Raw genomic sequence first — 13,838 nt, forward strand, 5'->3', positions numbered from 1 at the left:
TAGGGTCACCCCTAGCATGAGGTTGGGTCCCAGACAATCTTGGCTAATAGCCATTGATAGACCTATCCTCCCTGAAGTTATCCAGTTCTTCTGTGAACCTAGTAATTCTTTTGGCCATCACAACATCCCATGGAAGAGTTCCACATGTTAATTGTGTGAAAAGGTATTTCCTCTTGTTCATATTAAACCTGCTGCCTATTAAGTTAATCTGATGACCCTTGGTTTTCATACTGTGGGAAAGGGTAAATAACATTTCTCTCTTCACTTTTTCCACACCATTCATGATTTTGTAGCTCTCTATCACAGTGGTTCTCAACCAGGGGTACACGTATCCCTGGTGTTAGTCAGAGGTCTTCCAGGAAGTACTTCAACTCATCTGGATATTTACCTGGTTTTACAACAGGCTACATAAAAAGCACTAGTGAAGGTCAGTACAAACTAAAATTTCATATAGACAATCACTTGTTTATGCTTCTCTATACACTATACACTAAAATTTAAGTACAATATTTATATTCCAAATGATTTATTTTAAAATTATATGGTAAAAAAGAGAAAGTCAGCAATTTCTCAGTAATAGTGGGCTGTGACACTTTTTTGTATTTTTATATCTGATTTTGTAAGCAAATACTTTTTAAGTGAGGTGAAACTTTGGGGTACGCAAGACAAATCAGACTCCTGAAAGGGGTACAGTAGTCTGGAAAGGTTCAGAGCCACTGTTCTATCATATCCTCCTTGTGTCTTTTTTAAGCTGAACAGCCCTAATATTTTAGTCTCCTCTTATGGAAGCCATTCCATACCCTTGATCATCTTTGTTGCCATCCTCTGAACCTTTTCCAGTTTCACTATATCCTTTTTGAGATGGGGTGACCAGAACTGGACATAGTATCAAGGTGTGGGCATACTTTGGATTTATATAATAGCATTATATTTTCTGTCTTATTTTCTGTCCCTTTCCTAGTAATCCCTAGCTTCCTTTTAGCCTTTTTGACCATTGCTGTGCATTGAGCTGAAGTTTTCAGAGAACTATCCACAATGACTCCAAGATCTTTCTTGAGTGGTAACAGCTAATTTAGAACCCATCATGTATGTATGTTTAGTTGGGAATATTTTTTCCAGTGTGCATTGCTTTGCACTTATCAACAGTGAATTTCATTGAGAACTTTCACAAGTCCACACAACTTTCCCAGCACAATACAATCCACATACTAATCAATACAAGCACCCATGCAGTAACACAGCCAGCACACACAATAACCCCAAACACACATACCCATACATATTTCCCAGTGCAACACAACCCACACATAAAACAACACAACTCTGCCAGCACAACATGCACATTTGTGCACCTTCACTCATAGTTACCATAAAACCAAATGCTGCAAGTCCATTGCTAGGAGAGAGATAATATGAGTAACATAATTCTCTAAATCAGCCCCAGCTAACTTTTTTCATAGCCTCAGTCTTCTACTGCCAGCAGCTGAGAATCATGAGTGAATCATTATGGGACAGATTCAGCTGCCCTTACTCAAGATGAATAATATCCTAATCTGGGAGATGTCCCACTGATTTCAATGGAACTATTTGTAGACAATGGTACTAATCAACATGAATAAGGGTGGCAAAATCTGCCCTACTATGTTACAGTAAATGATCACGATGATTCAGAAGGGGTGCAGTATGACACGACAATTCTGGTGCACCATACATCTGGTTTTGGAGATTTCTTCCGTTGCCTGCCGATCTGTCTGTCCTGAGCCTTATACTTGGCTCTTTATGGCTTAGTGAACAGTGAATCCTAGTTAGATTTTTGTATTCGTTATATTAGGAACACCATCAGTGTCATCAAAGGGCACGGCTGGGAGATTGACATTCTTGAGATTGGAAAATCATCTGGGTACAATGCTAGAAGGACCATGAGTTCTATAGATACTTCTTCCAACCACCTCAAAATGCCTCTTTCAATCATTTTTAACTCCAGAACTAAACAGAAATTCACACAAAAATCACAAAACATGTTGGTCCTTTATTTACAGAGAAAGGGGATTGAAAAATATTGAACAAATCATTAACATAAACAATGGAAATCCATAATGTAAACCAGTTTTGGGGGAAGAAGGGATTTGGCCAATGGATAGATGCAGTGGTAAAAATGATGTCAAGATGCATGTTGACTTGTGTTTCCTAGGGCTACAAGGTGGGGAGGAGGCTACAAGGGCAGCCCTTCACTGGCCATATTGTTTGCTCCTGGCCCTTATATACCTAAATGTTCCTTTTAATGTATTTTCTATTTTTTTTAGCTTTGTTTGTTCTCTCTTCCTCCCATTGGAGGCTAGACCTGTTTTTTTTATTACATTAGTTGAAAAGAGATTTTCAAAGACATAGGTAGTTATAGTTGTGTTCCCAAGTAAGGGCTGGTCTACAATGGGTGGGGGGGTTTCAAACTAAGATATGCAACTTCAGCTACATTATTTGCATAGCTGAAGTTGAAGTATCTTAGTTCGACTTACCTGGACGTCCTCACAGCGGCGAGTCGACTACTGCGGCGCCCCTGTCAACTGCACTTACTCCTCCTGCCGAGGTGGAGTATGGGTGTCTATTAGTGGATCGATTTATCGCATCCAGACGAGATGTGATAAATCGATCCCCGATGCATTGAACACTATCTGTTGATCCTAAGAGGCCTGATTTGCAAAAGTAATGAGCACCCAGCAGCTCCCAATGGCTTTCACGGTGCCTCAGCACTTTTGACAGACAGGCCACTTAATTAAGTGTCTAAATATAGATTTAGGAGCCTAACGGTAGGGATCCAATTTTAAAAATCTTGGCCATTCTTCTCAGACAAACTTTGTATTCCTTAAACTATCATAGCTAACTACTATATTATTTTTTTTCCTCTTTTAAATGAAAAATATATTGGAGTCATTTTTTCAGTAAAAAGGAAACTTCTTACAAATATATGGTGAAAATGTATATGGCTAGCAAAAGTTGAAGAAACTGGGCTATGTTTAAGAGGATAATGAACACAGATCATAAAAAGGCATTTAAATTCATTACTTTTTCCAAAAAGTCGTTCAAATAGTATATTCATTTAAAAAAATGTTTTAAGAGATGAAAATAAAATGTGTTAGTTTACATAAATGCTTGCCTGATCTCTGATATTTTCTATTAGATTTAGCTTATTTCTTGAGATTACACAGTGAAGAGAAGTGTGTTGATCCAGAAGTGGAAGGCCTGGATGGGGATAGGAGACCAAAAAGAATGCAAGGAGGTAGGAGACTGAGACTTATAGGGAAAGGGGTATGATGAGATGGCAGGGGACCACATGGGACATGGATTTTTCCTAGGGGTCTAGGGTGCATGTGGCAGGGGATCTAGTAGGACAACAGACTGGCAGGGTGTGGAAGGAGGGATGAAGTGGGTACTGGGATATTTCCTATATACTGCAGTGATTGGAGCTCTGTACATAAGCTAGACATGTGGGTGGTCTTGAAATGGGAGCATGGGATAAAGGGCATGAAGGGAGTGCAGAGGATAGGGGGAGGCTGGGTAGGGAGATAGAGAAATGTATGGAAGTTGGAAGGCAGTACAAGGTCTTGGAAGGAATAGAAGGGAGAGTGTGAAAAAGGGATGGAGGACATGGAGGTGGAAGCAGGAGACAGGAGGGTATGGAATGGGCTTACAGGAGACTTAGGGGACATGGGCAGGGATGTGTAAGGCCTGGAGGGAGTGCAGGGCACCATGGGAAGTAGTAGAGAGGACAGAGAAAGGTTTATCTACACTTTAAAAACAGCAAAGAGTCCTGTGGCACCTTATAGACTAACAGAAGTTTTATAGCATGAGCTTTCATGGGTGAATACCCACTTCGTTGGATGCTCATGCTCCAAAACTTCTGTTAGTCTATAAGGTGCCACAGGACTCTTTGCCGCTTTTACAGATCCAGACTAACACGGCTACTCCTCTGATACTATCTAAACTTTGTATCTTTAAATGTTCTAGATATGGGGTAAAATTTTCTAAAGCACATAACTAACTTAGAAATCTAAGTTTGATTTTTTCAAAAGTGACTTGGGCACATAGGAGAATGAGTCCCATTGGAAGTCATAAATGCTTTTGAAAGTGTTACTCATCTTTAAGAGTAGGGTTAGCGTTAATTTGGTGGGCTGGATAAGATTTGATGGAGCATTGCATATCTCCTTTTGGTACTCTGCATTTTCCTGGAATTTACTAACTCTTCCCCTCAGCCCCAATTTAAGGTACAGGTGTGATTCTATTAGTTCAGCTAACGCCATAAATTCCTTTCTTAAAACAATCTACAATTTCAAAAACAAAAAACCCTGTTAATGCTAAAACATCTTGAAATGAGCAGTTAAGAATTCCAGCCATTCGTCACTGCCATATAATCCTATCACTCACTGTAACTCCACTCATCTTGAATGCTGCATCATAAAATTTACAAAATATATGCAAAAATCAAAACAGAAAATTAATGGACTATAAAATCCCATTTCGTCTTAAAGGTGTCCATTTCAGATATACCACAAAGCTAACACATACAACAATTTACTGATGACAAAATATTATACATATTTGTTAATAGAATTGAAAATACAAACTTTCAAGTTGTACATACATGTGCATAAACCTGCAACAGCATACAATCAACACAATTCATAACACCAGATCAGGACTATCATTCCATTTCTGTAGACACAAATATTCTCCTCCTCAAATAGTTTCATCACAGTACAGGAAAACTGAACTTAATGTAACCTAGGTCTGAATTTTCTGTCAACATCTACACTCTACATAAAATATAAAATCAGTTTTATACATTTTAAAACATTGTTCCACTACATAACAAAACAAAGGGGAAAGTTCAACTTAGGTGAATGATATAAGCAAAGTGGGATGATATAAAAAGATGGCGGAAGAAGAACTTTCCCAACAATGGCAGAAGTCCATCCTGAATTGCATTCCTAAGCAATGAATGACAATCATGTGAATTTTGTTTATAATGTCTGTAAAGCATAGATCAATGATCAGGACAGGAACCTTTACAGCTATCATCACACTAAAGAGACTTGAGCAAAAGGATGTCTGTCCCAAGACCCACGTAGTATTCAGAAAAGGGATGGAGTTTTTCTGAATGAGTTTGACTATGAAGTGACCTCTCATCTTTGTTTCTAGAAAAGAATCAGGAATTACTCCAACTACTGCAGCCAATGTGATTGCCATTTTCAGGTATATATTTATCTTTGGTATAATTCTAGGTCAGGCAGTATTACAAACCTTGAAGTTGTTCAGTGGTTGGAAGTTTATGAACAGAGACTATCATACAAATGACTAGAATCTGAACCTTGGATGGTGATTGAAATTGAGCACCAACTTCCCTACAAAACACAGGGTCACATCATGTTGCAAACCTGGGAGGGGCTCAGAGAAAGGTAGCAGAAATGATAAAGGCCCTAGAAAATCTCTCACATGAAGAGAGATGGAAAAGATTGGGAATGTAGAAGGGTGACAAATGTAAAAGGGTCATGATAAAACTGTATAAAATAACACATGGTCTAGAGAAAATCGATTGGGAACTTGTATTCTCCGTGTCTTGTAACAAAAACAAGGGGACATGGGTGGCAGATTATTCCACATCTGCCTAATGCAGTGTTCTTGCAGCTTCCTCTGACGCTGTTGGAGACAGGATACTGGATTAGATGTACTTTGGTTCTGATCCAGTATGGCGATACATTCATTTAGCACAAGTCCATTTTTAATGCTATTAGGCAGTTAAGTGCATTAAACAAAATTTTTGTAATTAAGTTGTTAATATTTTCATTTAATAAGTAGTACACTGTGGGATATCATTATAGTTCTCAAACAGTTGCTTCTTTCTCCAAAACTCTGAAAAGTGAAAGTAAAAACTAATCCTCAAGTCATTTCTTGCTCCTCTCTTAAATTTCTCATAGTTCAATTTTTTTTTTGAAACAAGAAATAAAACCACCTGTGGGGTTAGCCTTGTAACAAGTTTTTCCAGTCTTTGAAACAATTACGTCTTTGTTGATGAGAAAGTTAAATCCAATAGCCATAAGTATTTATTTTCATGTGAAGCTGATTAACTAATGATGCTGAAGTCTAAATTTCTTAACAAAGCTGATGCCATGGACTGATCAGATTGACCTCTGAGTCATGTGTCTTGAATTTTCAAGCAGTTAGCATTGGGCCAAATATTCATGCCTCCAAAAATAGCTCTTAGCAATTGTATTTTTTAAGTCTTCCACAACCCAGTCCTTTGCATTTAAGATTAAGTGGGAGTTTGAGCCACAGGGGAGGAAAATTTGAGTGTACTGTTATAATGCACCTGTCCTTCTAAGTTCAGAATACAGCAGAATTCAGTAATTGATCTGATTTTTGGTAGGAGTCTCTGTCTTTGTTAAAGTAATCTTGCACTATGCTCCTGGTCTCTGATTATAACTAGAGGCAGCAGCATCTAAAGATATTCTTCCAAAGCTTACTTTTATTGGTCGTAAGAGAACTTTCTCATCTTTCTCTTTGACGATTACTTAACAATGTATTCTTCCTACTCCCTAGTGCAAGAAGGCCTAGCTGTGTGACATTTTGTACCTGCCGCTGCCAGGAGCATAAGGGGGCTGTGTTATGCTCAGTTTGCTGTGGGGTCTATAAATCTAAGCACTGCGACCAGGGCCGGTGCAAGGACGTTTCATGCCCTAGGTGAAACTTCCACCTTGCGTCCCCCTCCCCCCTGCGCGTCAGCTCCGCCCTGAGGTGACCCCCCCCCGCGGCAGCTCCCCACCCTCCCCCTACCCAGCTCACCCCTGCTCCGCATGCCATGGCTGTTTCACTTCTCCAATCTTCTTAGGCGCCGCAAGCTTGGGAAGGGGGAGAAGTGAAGCGGTGACGGCATGCTCGGGGAGGAAGCGGGGCAGTGGTGAGCTGGGGCAGGGAGTTCCCCTGCATGCTGTCCCCCTCAATTGCTGTAGGCGACCCTCCCTGCTCTCCCCTGCCCCAGCTCCCTCCGCTTAAATGCCAGAGGCGACTGGGGCGGTTGAAGATCTGGCTGCCGCAGTCGCTGACGAAGAAAATGGCGCCCCTCCCGCATCCCAGTGCTCTAGGCAATCGCCTAGGTCACCTAAATGGTTGCACCAGCCCTGACTGAGACACCTTTATATTATTGGCTTCATTGGTTGTATCTGCATTGCATAAATATCTGCACAGTACTGAATACACTTAATATTTGAGATTATACCACTCTCAGAGAACTTGAAGGGGACCCTGAAGGGTCGTAGAGTCTAGCCCCCTGCCTTCACTAGCAGGGCCAAGTACTGATTTTGCCCCAGATCCCTAAATGGCCCCCTCAAGGATTGAACTCACAACCCTGGGTTCAGCAGGCCAATACTTAAACCACTGAGCTAAACCACTTCCAAAGTTCTGTCCTGGCAAACCTTAGCCTGATTGTAAAACCTGGGAAGGATGTAATGGGAGCAGGTTGCTCAAAAGTCCTGTTGTACCTACTTTGCATCTATGTTTGCATTATATATGTTTTTTAAAATAACAGAACCACAGCATTTGCTTGTTCTTAACTCTGTGATAGCTGAAATGACGTGATAGAAGAAAGTGACTTGTTCTGTGATTCTTTACCACTGTTACATGACACAGTGTCAGAAGTTGACTGAATTTGAACCAGGGTTAATAAAAGATGATCCAAAACTTCAACCCTCCACAGGCCTTTCAGTTTGATGAGGTGGAATTTTGAACCCAACAAATCTTAACACAGCAATGAAGTACAGATCAAGTCATTAGTTCATGCAGCAAGGAATTAAGCTGGACCCTGGAGATATTTAAAAATCATTTGCCTTCACTGAGAAAGGAGAATAACTATGAAATTATTCTTAAAGAGTTTGATCAGCATTTTGATGCTTAAAATAATGTAATACTCAAACGGATGTTCTTTCGTGAGCGTGCAGAGTCCCAGAGACTTCATGGAAGCCTTAATAAAGGCACAATATGAACAAGCATAAGACCATATCAAGGATTGTCTAATAGTTGGAATTTTAAACAAGGGAATTTCAGGAAAATTAATTATGTCTGAGTTCACTCTGAAATAGGCCATGCAGTTGATAGTCTGATCTAAGGAAAGTGCAAGTTAATAACAAAGGAGTCGTGGAAGTGTGGTACAAGAAGCAGCAAAGAAAAAATTCCCATAGGGAAAAGAGAAGTACAATAAAAAATACTGCTTAGGAGCACTGAGTCCCTGTGAAGTGGGAGGTATAATGAAGAACACAGCCAAATGAGGTGTACCCAACCAGCAGAGGTAAGAAAGGTAAGAGAGAAGGACATTGGGACCATGTCAGAGGGATGAGGATGACAGCTCAAGCAAATATGAATGATGCTTGTTTCCTGGCATCAGCATCCACACACACCATTCTTGAACAGGATTTTTATGCTAAATTTAAAATTGATTCAGGGTGTTGAGGTGTAAGACTGGTTTGTAAAGAGACTTTTTAGGAGGTGCTCTCCAGTCATAAATTGGAGCAGCTCTGGGTAGTGCTCAATAGACCCCAAACACAGATAAGATATTTGGGTTAATTCAAAGTCCATACTACCTACAAAGGCAAGGAAGTATGTGTTTGACACTTTGGTTATTAATGTGTCCACTGCAAGTTACTGCAATCATTGAGGTGGGCCTCATAAAACACAAAGGAAAAGCTGGAACCATGTTTGGTGAAAACCACCTGCTTAAAGGACAACTAATGTGGATTGGACCATAAAAAGGGCCTTTCCTTTTGTGTTGAATGCAGTCTGGAGGATTACAATCTGCCTTCTTTCCACAGTACAGGAGGGACTGGATAGGAGAGGAAGACATAGTGTACTTAAAGCACTGACAGAGTGATGTGCTCCTATGGGGTCTGTCAGTGTCATAGAAAAAAGGACTATACCATATCTTGAAGGTGATAGAAGCTGTTTGACGCAAATAAATATAGAAAAATGTATGCTGCAAGAAACCCCATCATAGTTCAAAGAGCATGTAATTGATAAAGAGGGCTGGGGGCCAGATCCAGAGGAAGTTACAACTATAGTTGAAATACCGTGATCTAAAAATATATCTGAAATAATGAAATGTATTCTTCCTCTGGTAAATTTTTGGAGCACATTCTATAAAAGCCCAATCTCCATATTAACTTTTTCAAGGAGACTTTGTGTGGATTTGGGAGAAAGCACACACACATTTGGTGGATCTAAATTATCTATTGACCACATCCCTGGAACAGTCATTTGATGATGATTCCAATTCTGCAGCCGTTTCAACAGATGCCAGCAGTTAGTTGTTGGTGTTCTACTCCAGTTTCAGTGAGATGTTTAAAATCCTGTAGCATGTTGTTCCAGACAGCTTTCTGACGCCTAGATCAAATACACACAGCTAGAGAGAATGATTGACAAGTCTGTGAGCATGAAAGAGATTCACAAAATGTTTGCAAGGTTTTGATAGCTTCAAGATCATGACAGATCACAACTTACATGTTCTATTAATAAACAAAGATTTTTATATGATTCTCCTTAGATGTCTAAGACTGCTCCATGCATTTTATGAATTTAAAGCCTCTTTCTGAATGTGCACCAGGGAGGTACTTAGGGGTGGCTGACACCTTATTGAGGAGCCTTGTTAATCACCCATTTTCTCCGGAGGCTTGGGACAATTCAATGGAATCTACCTGTGCTCCTGTATCTCCTGCTAGCCTCAGCATGTGAGTTAAAACTGATTAAAATATCCACTAATGCTGATACACAACTGCAAACTATCCATGATTTTAAGAGATAGTTAGCCCAGTTACTTAACGGGTCCATATCCAGCCTGTGATTTTTATGCAGAAATTCTAATTACCTATGGAAATCTCACTGTAGTCCTACATTCCTTGCAGAATAACATTATTAGATGCAGCAAGACCTTACAAAAAGCTGCGAGTGAGCCTGAATTTCCGTGTAATAACTCAGCATAGAGCAGGACCTAAAATACTAAGTGGAATTCTGTAAGTCTTGCCAAATTACCAGAGACCTTGCTCAAAGAACCTCTCATAACCACCACTTTTCCAGATAGACCTTGGAAAAGGATAGCACTGGGCCTGTGGGAAGGAGGAGGCATGCTTTTCTGGCATTGACTTTTTCTAGATTTGTGGAAATTCTGCTTCTTAGTAGACTCACAACTCAACTGGTCATGAAAAAGTTCTCATTTTGACATTCTGGAAGAAATAGTCCCTTACTCTGAGCTGCAATTTGCAGGGTCTGAATTCCACACTTTTGGGATGCAATATGATTTCAGGTATATTATTTGCAGTCCTCACCACCTATATGGGAACAGGCTGAGCAGTTCAGTTTGCCAAGAGACTTCTAAAACGAAAGGACTCCACATTATCTTGATTGAACCATAGGGCAACTCCCCCATCAAGAGTAGCCTAGCTCATTTGTTTATGGGTTGAAAGTTCAGAACAATTCTGCCACCTTCAGAGATAAATCTTCATTATGTGTAGCTCTACATTAAGAATGTGAGGCTGATGTGCCAAGTCTAGGAACTCTACCTTCTTTAATCATCTGAACATATACCAAAGCCTAAACCAGGGGTTCCAATCCTGATCCCAGTCTGATGAAGAAAAATATGGACAACATTAGCTGTTATTACTGGATGTAACTGCACACTCAAAGCCTACTAACCACTCAGCATTTCTACACAAACAACTCGCCCCACAACACTTCGATTGCTTTCTGGTTTTGAATTCTTCCTTGTTTAATGGATTTTTTCCTCTCCTTCATTTTATGGTTGTGGTGCTGGTAACCGTGAGACTGTACTTGATCCAAAATAGCACTTGTCAATTTAAAATATTTTCACCAGCTCATGTTTCTGAAGATTAATCTGCATGTTAAATAACACGTGATTTTATTGGTAGCAGGGACTAGACATTTTGACCTCAATCACTTGCTGCTGTGGTCACTGAACCCTCCCATACAAATGAAAGAGACATGCAGAAATGGCTACATATTGTGTCCCAATCTCTGACAGCCTAGAATGGACTCAGGTATAAAATAATATACAGTAAAGGCCAAATCCTAAAGTCTTAATCTGGTTTTATTCAATCCTTAGTCAAGCAAAGCATGTTTTGACATCAGTAGGAGTTTTGACTCTAAAATGGAATAAGGCTTTTAGATTTAGGGCAAATACATTTTAAATTTATGAAATTAATAATATATAATAAAAAACAACAATGTGCAGAACATAAGACTAAAATATCCTGTTCTCAAAAGACCCATTGTCATCCTAACAGATTCACAATACCATTGAAAAAACATTGACTTCAGTGGAGCCACGCTGATTTACACTAGCTGAGAATCTGTCCCTTTGCTGTAGATAGACTTAGTTTTCTGTTTATTGAAATCCATGGGAGTTTTGCCGTTGACTTGAGCATGATCAGTTCCTATATGCTGTATAGCTAGAGGGGGAAAAGCTGTCCTTAATCCTAGAACAGGAAGAAGAGCATGTGCTCCAGCAACATGATGAGAGCCCACGCCCAAGGTCCACATGTTTGTAGCATCACGAGATTGTGAACACTGAGAATTCACACAGGAATTGGTTTGTGACTTTCATGCCAACATGCTTAAGGTAGGTCCTGAGATGTCTGTCTATGGATATTGAGATATTATTAGAATTTTCCTATTTGATCCAGGTATTTTAGGTATTTAATCTTTTTTTTTTTTTAACAACATGTTCTGCATTGCCTGGGAGCCAAGCTCCAAATAAGGCAGGCAAACTCCATACACACAAATGGAGAGGTTTCAGTAGCATTTGGAAACACATGCAAACTCTCAAAATAGAATTCCCCCGCCCCTCTCCCCTTACTAGAGTCTTGTTTCATTTTGGAAAAGTGGACACAGAGGGTTAATTTTCAAAGCATTGCCCGAGAGGTACACCTAACCCTTTCCCACTTTCCTGGCGGATAAGGATTTGGGTCTGTTACTCCATTTTGAAACTGTACCCCATTGAGCATGACTGTAAATACTATAATATACTACAGAACAGCCCCAAACACTCTTGTTTGTAACAGTGATACTACAGTATTTGGAACACTCTTGAAAATGGTAGCTACTGTACTTTGGGGCTATTACAGTAAATAAAACACAGTAATTTTTAATAGAAATATCTAATGAAATGACACGAGAGAATGAGGTAGCTTTCTATATAGCGTACAAGCCAGTGATCACTGAGAAATGTTACCAGATTATTTTTGGCTACCTTGGTACTTTTGTAGAGATGTGGGCTGCTAGATTTAGTAAAATCACAGAGGGCTTCTTTACATGTTGCCTTATCTCGGTGTATATAGGAACTTTACATAGTTAACCCATTTTGCTCTTAGCTTACCATATACAGTGTAATGATTTCAGTATGCAGTAAAAATATTTACATATCTCAAATAAAACATTAATATATTTTACCATAATGTAGATATTTATATTCAAGCTACTTACTGTTAAGGGACATTACATAATATTTAGTAGTTCTCAGTGCCTTACAGAAATGTTATGATAATACAATATCATACTCATTGTACAATTCATCAGTACTTTTCCCAAATGCAAATACAGTATAATCCTAATTGGATGTTTTCTTTTTGTTTCCCCTCATATTTGTTTTCTCTATGTAGTATACCATTCGTAGTAATACATTATAACAAGTGCTTTGCACTTAGGAATTGCGTCTTCCATTGGTGCACTTTACAAATGTTAATGAGCTAACCCTCAAGCAGTCTTTTGAGGGAGGGGAAGTATCATTATCACCCCTTGTATAGGTAAGGAAACTGAGGTGGGGAGAGACTGTAACCTACTCAAAATCACACAGGAAGTCTGTGCCAGAGAGGAAAATAGAACGCTTGATGCTCAGCATACATACAGATGCAGCAGGCTGAGAATTACGTATTGCAGACTTTATTTTTTCCCTTTCATTTCCATATATAATGGCTGAGCAGTGCCTGATGCCACCTTTTCCCTCCCAGGGCTGCCAGATGTGGGGTTAGACTCTTGTGTAAGTTAGCAGCTGCTCTAACTCTCACTGGCTGGATACAGACCAATAATAAGATGCCTGTCTGCAGATTTAAAATAAGCAGCGAGTTTATTTGATAAACCATCAATGCCCTTTAAGAATCAGGTATAAGTTGTGCCAGCACCAAGTGCTGCAGCCTTTTTTCCCACCCTGCTTTCTTTTTCTTGTCTTTCCCCAAGAGGAGAATTGACAGCTGTGGCCTCAAACAGGGTGTGTCTTGGATGCCAAGTTCCGGGATATCGTTCTCACAGTGGCATTTGAGGTTCATGATAGGCTCTTTGGCATTGTCTCTTGGCAGCTGTGAGGCTGCTTCTGAAGTTGTGTCAGGTCAATCTGCTTTGTGTATGGCTGAGCCCCTTGCCGATGAGATGCCCCTTCCCTGACCAACTGTAATTACTTCCTAATATGGTATAGCAGGTCCACATAGAAGACTGATGATGAATAGGGAAGGATCAAAATAACCATATATTTTTCACCTTAGATCTATGCAGTGCCCTTAATGTTACTTCAGATGAATAAATTGCATTGTAGCTAGCTTTGTTCACTTTTCAGTGCAAAGGTACGTCTGCATTACAGGATTATTCTGATTTTACATAAACCGGTTTTGTAAAACAGATTGTATAAAGTTGAGTGCATGCGGCCACACTAAGCACATTAATTCGGCGGTGTGCGTCCATGTACCAAGGCTAGCGTAGATTTCTGGAGCGTTGCACTGTGTGTAGCTATTTCGTAGCTA

Source organism: Gopherus evgoodei, chromosome 5 (genome assembly GCF_007399415.2).
Source record: "Gopherus evgoodei ecotype Sinaloan lineage chromosome 5, rGopEvg1_v1.p, whole genome shotgun sequence".
NCBI classification, from domain to species: domain Eukaryota; kingdom Metazoa; phylum Chordata; order Testudines; family Testudinidae; genus Gopherus; species Gopherus evgoodei.